The sequence below is a fragment of the Myotis yumanensis genome, unplaced genomic scaffold, assembly GCF_028538775.1.
Source record: "Myotis yumanensis isolate MYYU_CA2020_CCGP unplaced genomic scaffold, mMyoYum1.0.hap1 SCAF_8, whole genome shotgun sequence".
Taxonomy (NCBI): domain Eukaryota; kingdom Metazoa; phylum Chordata; class Mammalia; order Chiroptera; family Vespertilionidae; genus Myotis; species Myotis yumanensis.
Window position 1 is genome coordinate 14,436,312 of NW_027223759.1, and position 10,446 is coordinate 14,446,757.

Below are 10,446 nucleotides of genomic sequence, written 5' to 3' on the forward strand. Positions count from 1 at the left end.
AATAGCTTCGCTGCCCTAGAAATCTCCTGTGCTTCACTTAATCATCCTACCCCATCCTCCCCAAGGCCTGGCAATCACTGATCTTTTTATTCCAAAACTGTGCCTTTTCCAGAATGCTATAAAGTTGGAATCATATAACTATGTGGCCTTTCAGATTGGCTTCTTTCACTTAGCAATATGCAATTAAGGTTCCTTCATGTCTTTCTGTGGCTTGGTACTACATTTTTTTTCTTTCTTTTTAATATAATTTTTATACAATTTTAGGTTTATAGCAAAAATGAGTAGAAAGGACAGAGTTCCCTTATGCTCCCCATTTACACAGCTTTCCCTATTACCAACACCCACTCCAGAATGGCACACTTGTTGCATCCTTGACGGCATATGATGTATGGCATCTTTTCATACACTATTTGCCTCCTGTATATCTTTATTGGTGAGGAGTCTGTTTAGATCTTTTGACCATTTTTTAATTGAGCGGTTTGATTTTTTTATTGCTGAGTTATAAGAGTTCTTTGTATATTTGGATATGTCTTTTATCAAATATGTGTGTTACAAATATTTTCTCCAAGTCTTATTCTCTAACATTGTCTTTCACAGAGCAGACATTTTTATTTTATTTTCATGAAGTCCAACTTACCATTTTTTTTTGTCCATGCATCATGCTTTTGGTGTTGTAGCTAAAAGGGTGTTTAAATATCTGGGAAGCAAGACTTTAAGAGATCACTGGACTCCAGAAGGAAGCTTGAAAATCCTAGGGAGATGTCATGAGTGGGACTTTTAGCATCTGAAGGTGGCTGCTGGCTCTGCATCAACCTGAACAATAAACACCAAATATCTGTAGACCTTCCTGACTCTCCATCAGTGCGCTTGGATCGACCATGTCATCGCTTCCCTCTTCTCGCGTGAACTCCACCAGTTTGACCTTTGTGAGAAGGAAAGATTTAGATTTCGTTTTTGGATATATCATTGCTTCTTAATTCTTGATGATTTTCTAAGGCTAACAAAGTATTTAAGTCTTTCTAACAAAATCGTTCAGCCAATCCAGTCTTCCTAACACGGAAATAGAGATAAACAACTCTGGTTTATTTTTTAAAAATGTTTAAAAAATGATGCTCCACCTCTGAGCCACACCGGTCGGGCTCTGATTTATTTCTTAAAGATGGTAAGTTATATATTGTTAAGAAAAGTTCTTTGCCCTACCAGTCGTCAGCAAACTGCGGCTCGCCAGCCACATGCGGCTCTTTGGCCCCTTGAGTGTGGCTCTTCCACAAAATACCACGTGCGGGCGCGCATGTACAGTGCAATTGAAACATCGTGGCTCATGCGCAGAAGTCGGTATTTTGTCAAAGAGCCATACTCAAGGGGCCAAAGAGCCGCATGTGGCTCGAGAGCTGCAGTTTGCCGACCAGTGTACTAACCGGTTTGGCTCAGTGGATAGAGCATCAGCCTGTGGACTAAAGGGTCCCAGGTTCGATTCCGGTCAAGGGCACGTACCTTGGTTGCGGGCACATCCCTAGTAGGGAGTGTGCAAGAGGCAACTGATCAATGTTTCTCTCTCATTGATGTTTCTAACTCTCTATCCCTCTCCCTTCCTTTCTGTTAAAAAAAAAATCAATAAAATATATTTTTAAAAAATTTATTTGACTCTAACATAAGAAACCTCAAATTGGCAATGACATTTGTAAGAAAGAATTTTAAAAAAGCAAGTTACAACTGATGTGGACGTGTAGTGATCGCAATTTCCCAGGTACCCTTGTTTAACCATAGACCCCGTTCTTTTATAACAAGCAACTTTGGTGATTGTCACTTACAGACTTTACCTTCCTGACCTCATACTGCCGTGGCTGGCTGGTTTGTAACTATTTCACAGAACGTCTGACAGCCCATCTTGTACTAATGTTATTTTTCAATCTACCTCAAATGTGGGCTCCTTTGAGGCAGGAATCAATGGTTTTCACTACTCAGCCCAGAATTTTCCATGTAGCAAGCCTCAATAAGTGCTGTTGAGTTCATTTGTTAAATCTTTATCCAATAATACTTACAGAGTGCTCAAGAGAATTACATTTTTGAGGAGCCACACTTATGAAAAGAATATAGGGAAATGAAGGTTCAGGGAAACCATTCAAAATTCCCCAAATGCTGAAATATAAGATAAAGGAGGGAAAAAGAAAGAGCATGTTGGTGATGTTCAACTGTATGTAAGAATTATGTTGAGCAGGATTGTTCTTCATTTCCCCAAAGATTAAGGGAAGAAGGAAATGTAGGTAAAATAAAGATTCAGAAAGCATGGGAGGAAGAATCTTTGACTTTAGGAATCTTGGTGGCGGTAAGCAGAAGGCAGGGAAAAAAGAAACTGGTTTTCTCTTAAAGGACACAAAGCTTTGTTAACTTAATTAAGTCCCAACAAAGGGAACACCCAAATGCTGAAGATGGGCAGCCACATGGTAGCCAGGTTTCCATCCATGTGCCCTTGGGTGAAATTAATGTGCAATGAGCAAGTCCTTGATTGCAAGAGAAACTCAAATCAGTGCCTCTTCCTTCCTTATGGGTTCTGTGCAAGACAGTGAGTGGTAGGAGCAATAGCTGTGATTAATGTCAAAATACTGCCTAACCTCTCTGCTGGAAATCAGAGGCAAGGACAAAACACTCTTTTGAAGGGGTCTCTTGAAAATTTGCAACATCCTATATAAAAAAAGGCTAATATGCAAATGGACCGAATGGCGGAACAACCGAACAACCGGTCGTTATAACGTGCGCTGAAGACCAGGGTCATGCGCAGAACATGGTGGGTGTTGACCGCAGTGGGATGGCAGAGCAGGTGAGCGGGGGTGCCAGACTAAGGGGGGGCACAGTTGCTGTCATCGGGATGAGCCTCTAATGGGTTACTGAAAATTCTTTGCTCCCATGCGCTGTGGTCCCACCCAGTGCTCGCACCTGCTGCCGGTGCCCAGTGCTGGCCCTGATCACTCGGCACTGTCAGTGGGTGCGAGCAGTGACTGCTGGCCCCGATTGCCCCTCAGGGCTTCTCTACCTCCTGCTGCTCCTGAGGGGCGATTAGGGCAGCAGCTGCAGCTCACACCTGCTGCTGGTGCTGGCCCCAGTCGCTCTGTACCATCAGCGGGTGTGAGCGGGGCTGGTGCCATCAGTGTGTGGGAGCAGGGCTGCCGGCAGACAGGGGACCAGAGGCCGTGGAGGGAGGGGCTGGGCGGGGGCATGGAGGATGAGCTGAGACCTGCCCCTGTGCCCACCACAGCCTTGTGGCCTGCAGTTCCTTTCAAGGTGCACAAATTCATGCACTGGGCCCCTAGTCTTATAATAATAGCTCATGTATGGAGCCTTTGATATATGGGAAGGGATATACGGGACCAAATGAGGTAAGGAGGAGCTAGTGTGAGCACCAGTTAGCAGTTGAGGATGTAGCAGTTCTGTGAGGTCATCTACATGGCTAGCCAAGTCTCTTAGCCAATGAATGCGAGACCCAGGTACTGATCCCAGATTTCTATCCCGGTCCAGAGCTCTTGACCCCCACTATCTTGCCCAATGACCTTTGGATGGGAGACCTGCCTAAACAAGTCCTTGGTCAACCCCACTGGCTCCTGGTTTTCTACGATTGGCTTGAATGCCAGTTCCAAGGTCTGGGCCCACTGTGGCCAGAAGAACCTCTGCAGCTGCTCTCAACCTTGGCTGCACATTAAAACCACCTGGGAAATTTTTCAAAAATGTTGATGCCAGGGTCCCACCCCTAAAGATTTTGATTTAATTGATTTTCAGTGCAGCGTCAGCATAGACATTTGCGTTTAACTTTTTATTGGAGTACATTATGCATGTAGAAACGTGCTCAGGCTGTCAGTATACATCGCAATGAATTTTTACAAACTGAAGGTACCTGTGTAACCACCACCCAGCTCAAGAATCAGAATGTCACAAGCACGCACCAGGCTCCCTTCTAGTCTCTCCTCCTCCCTGCCTCTCCCACTGTCCAACCACTATCCAGACTTCTGACAGCATAGGTAGTTTGGGCCTAGAGGTTTTTTAAAAGAAGAATCTTCTAAAATATATTTATATTGATTTCAGAGATGAAGGGAGAGGGAGAGAGAGATAGAAATATTAATGATGAGAGGGAATCATTGATCGGCTGCCTCTTACATGCCCCCCACCAGGGATCAAGCTCACAACCCTGACTGGGAATTGAACTGTGACCTCCTGGTTCATAGGTTGATACTCAACCACTGAGCCACACCGGCTGGACTGGCCTAAGATTTTTAAAGCTCCCCAAATGATTCTAATGGGCAGCTACCACTGACTATTGTCTTACTGGTTGAAGGTAGGATGAACTAAATCAAATGCATAGATACAGGTAAACCAATATGAAAGCAAATAAGAACTCCAAGCTATACTTTCACATTAGCTAGCCAACAGGGATTTTTTTTTTTAAGTGTTTTTTGTTTTTTTTTTTAAACAATATCTTTTATTTATAAACAGCTTTTCCCAGCACTCACCTCTTAGTGAAAGAAAACCTGCCACCTTCAGAATTGCCTAAATCACATTTGCAGATAATAATAAATCCATGTATGGAATGCTTTCTAAGTACCGAGTCCCTTCCTGAATGCTTTACTCGTTATCTTATTCAGTCCCCACGACACCCGATGATAACAGGCTCTCTTATTTCCCTACTTTACAGATGAGGAAACCTCTTCATAAACAGACAAGCAGCTTGCCCAAGGGCACACAGTTTGAGATCCTTCTTGCTGTACCTCCATTGTGCTTCGTATTTCAAAAATCTATGCCCGGCAACCTCTGCTACTAAATACCTGGACAAAGGTGAGTGCCACACTGATTCCCTTCACGCAGTGGAAGGAGCTGGGAAGGTATAGTTACCTGTGTGCGCTCGAGTAGGCCTTCATGACCAGGTAGCTTCACTTCCTTCTTTCATTCATAGCTAAGGAAACGAGCCAGGAAAGGAAGTTTTGGATGCCTTAACAAGCCGAAGGAAGGAAATTGAAGTCCAAGCCCCCGGGGAAGAAACGCTAGAGAAGGTCTTCACTTGACCTATGACCTCCAAGCCTCAGAGGCACAAGTTTGTGGCCTCTGTTAATACAACCTGTGGCCAGTGATGTTACTATTTTTAATTTTTTAAAAATATATTTTATTGATTTTTACAGAAAGGAAGGGAGAGGGATAGAGAGTTAGAAACATCGATGAGAGAGAAACATCGATCAGCTGCCTCCTGCACACTCCCCACCGGGGATGTGCCCGCAACCAAGGTACACGCCCTTGACCAGAATCGAACCTGGGACCCTTGAGTCCGCAGGCTGACGCTCTATCCGCTGAGCCAAACCGGTTAGGGCAATGTTACTATTTTTATTTAAGTTAACCTTCATAGCGTATTCACTTGTGAGTATTGTCGTTTGTGTAATTATAAAAGTCTCTTCAAGTGCAGCGAGCGTCTAATCTGAACCAGATCGAGCGCCGATGGTCACGGAGTTTTCTGGGTTGGAAACTGGGTCCTCTCCGGTTTCCTGAGTTTGCTCAGTTGTTTGGATTCCGTGTCATATGTGATCAGCCTCCTCGCATATTTATTCTGGCAGCGGAAGGGGTAGGGTGTGAGGAAATCTCTTGGAGAAGTTTTCATTGAAAACTCTAAGTCTTACTTCGTGAGCACTTTCAGAGAGCAAAAGACAACTCAGAAAATGTCAGGCTTATTGCTTTTCCATTTTCCTCCCCTAAGAAAACAGAGTTTCTTGGGGTTGTTCATGTCCCCCCTGTTTTTAGGTCTCCCCCGCACCTCTCCTCTTCCAGGCCCCCACAGCCTTTTACTCACTACGTTCAGTTTCCCTGGTCCTTTGCTATGCAGCTCCCTTTGAGCCAGAGTGTTGGGTCTGTTGCTCTCTAATTTTTTTTTTTTCAGAGCAATTTTCCCAATATAAATTACACCCTCCATTACTTTTCTCTCCCTAGAGCAGTGAATCACATGCTAAGAAGCCATTAGGGTGGGGGCAGCTGGATACAGAGCCCGGAGGTTTGAGCCAGTGCCTGCTTGTCACCCTCGTTCTCTGTTTACCCTGCTGCGGCGGCAGCCAAAGTGCAGCCTGGTGCTGAAGTCACCAGCCAGGGAGGGCCTCTCGTGCCCTGTCTCACTTCACCATGTGCTCTGGGTACCTCTGCTTTAGAGCCCTGGCCTGTGCTTGGAGGCAAGAAGAAAAATTAGCTTAACCTAAGATGGCTTGACACTTGAACACGGGGCAGATTGTGTAAGTGCCCCAGGTCTGCATTCCTGTCTGCGTCACTACCCTCTGCCATGGGACTTCGAAGTTCTTTCTATCAAGAGATGATCCATTGATTCGACTGGGGCATCTGCTCTGGATGTTGGTAGATGGGATGCCAGCGGGGGCTTGGAAGCGTGCTTGCATCACTGGACTTCTTCTCCTGGCCCTTTACTGTTTCCATGAGAAGAGCACGCCTGGGCTGGCCCAGGGCCCTAGGATGGGAATAAGAGATACGTGAGGCAGAGCTGCCCCCAGGAAGCTGCCCAGCCCAGCCCAGCCCAGCTGACAACTGAACCATCCAGCTGACCCAGAGATGCATGAACAAACCCAGCCACGATCAATCGGCAGGTCTGCCTAGCCAACCTTCACCTGAACTGCCGGTGCAGGAGCTGGAGTAGGAGGTGATTACTGTGTTAAGCCTCTGAATTTTGAGGTGGTTTGCTCCCCAGCAATTGCGTTGAGGTCATGGCCTCTGAGACTAATATGATGACAATATGAGCAACGAGAAACAAAAGCACTTTGCAAATGTCAAATTGTGAGGAGAGGGAATAGACCGTTGAACACATTCTGGACCTGGAACCTGAAGACCTGAGTTCAAAGCCACTCATGCCCCCAATTACTCTACACACTTGGGCAGATAATTTAAAATTTCTGGGTCTTACCATAAACTTACAGAGCTGGCATGCAAACTCAAAGCCATGAGAGCTTCAAGAGTATGTCAGAAAATTAATATGGTCCTTCATTGGTAGAGAGTTAAGAAAAAGACAGGGAAGGTGGGAGAGAGGTCAGAGAATAATTTATTTGGGTATAAATGAAATGTGATACCCCAAAAAGGGACAGATGTATGGAGTGGGGAATTGGATGATTTTGAAGAATATGTTTGATCAAAGGCTGAGAGGTAGACTTGGAGACCAGATATAAAGTCCCATTTCTTCAGAGACCTGGAAGTGTGGGATTCATGAATGAATAGGAAGGAGAAAACCTTTAAAATGGCTTACAGAAGACACCTTCCCGACATCTCTTCACTTGGAGTACAGCAAAGCTGGAGGCAATTATGAAGTCTTTGGTCAGGTGGAGAGATAATAGTCCAGACTGGCAGTTCCATACACCTGTCTGGCTCTCCCTGAGCTACCTTTGATTTTTCTTGATTGTGTATTACCTGGCCTTGGACAAGCCGCCTATCCTGTGGATAAGTGGATGAAACACGGTTCATCTATTCATTATGTATCGGTTACATGCCACGTTCCAGGAACTATCTGGACCCTGGGGATGAAACTGTCTTCAGACCTGGTTCCCGAGTTGGCTACCAACTCAGGTAGATGGATTTTTCATACATTGTCATTCATGTCAAAGCATATACCACTAGATTCTTTTTCCGAGGGGACAATTATAGCTCAGGGAGGTGAAGTGGCTTGTCCAAAGTCACAGAGCTTATAAGAGAAAGATGAAAATTTATGCCTTTTGCCCCTGAAATCTGTCTTGTTTCTACTGAACTATGCTGCATCTTTTTGTTGGCTGTTTGTTTTTATTTATAAAAATGTGACTTTCACACTTTTTTTTGGTGCACATTCCTGTACATAAAGTAGTAGAGTTAGGTGCTTGAGTTTCTTTTGTTCCCTGGAGAAGCTGTGTGATTTACAGTCAAAGGATTAAGGTCTCAGTTTCCAGGGCTTTGGAAGCTGGTTTCTCTATTGAATAAGGACTGAGCTTAAATGTACAAAAATAAGGGAATGTTTTAATCAAGTATGGTTCCTCGGCTCAACATTAAATATAATGACTATCAAACTTTACAGGTGAGAGTGTAGATTGTTATAGCTCCTCAAGGATATATGGGAAGGGATATAGGGGACCCAATGCTATCCTGGTCTAGAGCTCTTGATCCCCCACTATCTTGCCAGGGTATCCCCCAAAATGTATACACACTTTAACAGCTGATTCTATTACATTTTGAAAATAAAATGTATTTTAATAAACACTGCCTTTATAATTATTCAAAGTGTGTATACATTTTGGGGGGACACTCTGGATATTTCAGAACTACAAATGAACAGGTCCTTTGTTCTAACAATTTTAGCTTGAGGAACTTATTCTACAGAAATATTCACAGACGTACAAAATTATTCAGAGCAAAATTATTTTTTTTTCTGGCAGGATATTGGAAATAACCTAAATGACCATCACTAGGGAACAGTTAAATAAATTATGGTGCCTCCTTAGGATGAATTAGCATGCAACTATGAAGGAGAAAGGAAAGAAGGAAGAGAAGAAGAGGAAGAGGCTCCTTATGCATTCACATGGAGCGTTTCCAAGGTGTCCTGTTCAATGAAGATGGTAGGATAATGCCCAGGGGAGAAAGGGAGTCCCTGGGATTCCAGGAGGAGGTCACTATGACTTACTGGATGAGAGGCAGTAAGTTTCTGCTTACTCTGTGCCAACACTTATTGACTATGTATTATATGGAAGGTGCTCGGCTATGTTTTATAGAATGTCTAAAATGATATGAGAGAAGTCCCTCTACCTACTACAGTCTAGTTGGGGTTGTACATACTCTTTATATATAAAGATTAAAACCATCACATGATCAGTGAATGAATGTGGAATCAGCTTGAGGTTGGGATGGGGACAAAGTTTGAGCTTCAGGGAATCGGGAACCTTCAGAAGATTTTCACTTGAGTTAGAGAAGGGTTTAAACAGAAGGATTGTGGGAGCCAGGCAGGGCCTGCCAGGCGGGCCTCTCTTCGCAGAAACTGAATTTAGAACAAGCAAGGTGAAGTTTGGGGAAAATAGGACCACTTTGGCTGGAGACGGGGAGACGAGCTTAGAGAGCAACTCAGCGATAAGAGCAGAATGGTAGGTTGGAGCAATACTGAGGAGGACCTGGGACACCAAGATAAAGATCTGGAATTTTGTGCAGGCATGTGAACCAGGGGCAACATGCACAAAGCAATGATTTGGAAGTGTAATCTGGCCACCCTGTGCCAAGTGGTTAGCAGCGGAGGTCTGAGGTTAGGAGACGCCTGAACACCTCAACAGCAGTCCAGGGACGAGGTGCAGAGGCCCAAGCTAGGTTGGTGGCTGGGAAAGTAGAAAAAGAGAGAGAGACACTAAGGCTTTATTTCTCAGCTGACCCTGCCTGGACATGACTGTGCATTCTCCGGACAAGTCATAATTATCTTGGGTTTTATTATCTTGGGTTTTACAGGTGTATGACATTGCTGTTGTGCAAGTACATGGGGGCCGGAGAACCTTGTCCAGTTGTGTCTCTGGCTGTTTGTCTGCAGACGGTTCCAGACTGAAAACTGGTGTGAAACATGCTTCCCACACATTCAGAGCTGCACCCAGCCTGCCTCTGTGCCCACGGAGAAATCACAAATGGAAGTGCTCTTCCTGAAAGCAAATGCTAAAGGGTACAAGTGGTTCTTAAAAGTAATTTTTCTAGCATCGATCAGAACTTCAGTTGATGTTTTCATTTTAAAAAGGGGGTTGCTAAAATAATAACAGGGTGGCTATTTTCAGGTCTTTAAAAGTATTAAATAGATTGTGGGTGCTATCATATGGAGAGGTCTATGCTCTATTGCTAAGTGGTAAGAGCAAGTCTCCTGGCAGCAGCATTACTGCTTCGGCTGGAAGCATCACATATAGGTTAGGCATGGAGTCGGGGCGGCCACCCCCAGCTGGGGTACAGGACACGTGGGAAGGAGGGTGCAGAATGGGAATGTCACTCTTTGCTTTTGAATTGTTGTGGTATTTGACGAGCAGGTTAATGCATATAAAGAAGAAATTCTTAAGGCATTTAGTGTATTCCAGAAAAGGAACAGCCCCACAGTGCCTTCCTCAGGCTCAAGCCCATGATAAGAAAATAAGACGAAAATGCTAGTTAGGGAAGTAGAGGCAGGGAGGCGATAGTAAAAGTCTTCCTTGATTCCACAAACTGCTTCTCCAGGCTTAACTCCCCAGAAGAATCTAGTCTGGTTAAGAGCTTGGATTTGTCTCCTTGGGCAAGTTTCTTATGTCTCTAGGCCTCAGTTTCCTCAGCTGTAACATGAGGCAGCTGTGGTAAAATGAACTAAGGTATAGAAAGCACCACTTTGCAGATGGTGGCCACCACCTCGGAGGCCTTCTGTAATAACTGGCTATTATTACCATTGTCTACCTGACATTTCCAAACACTTAGCCTTGC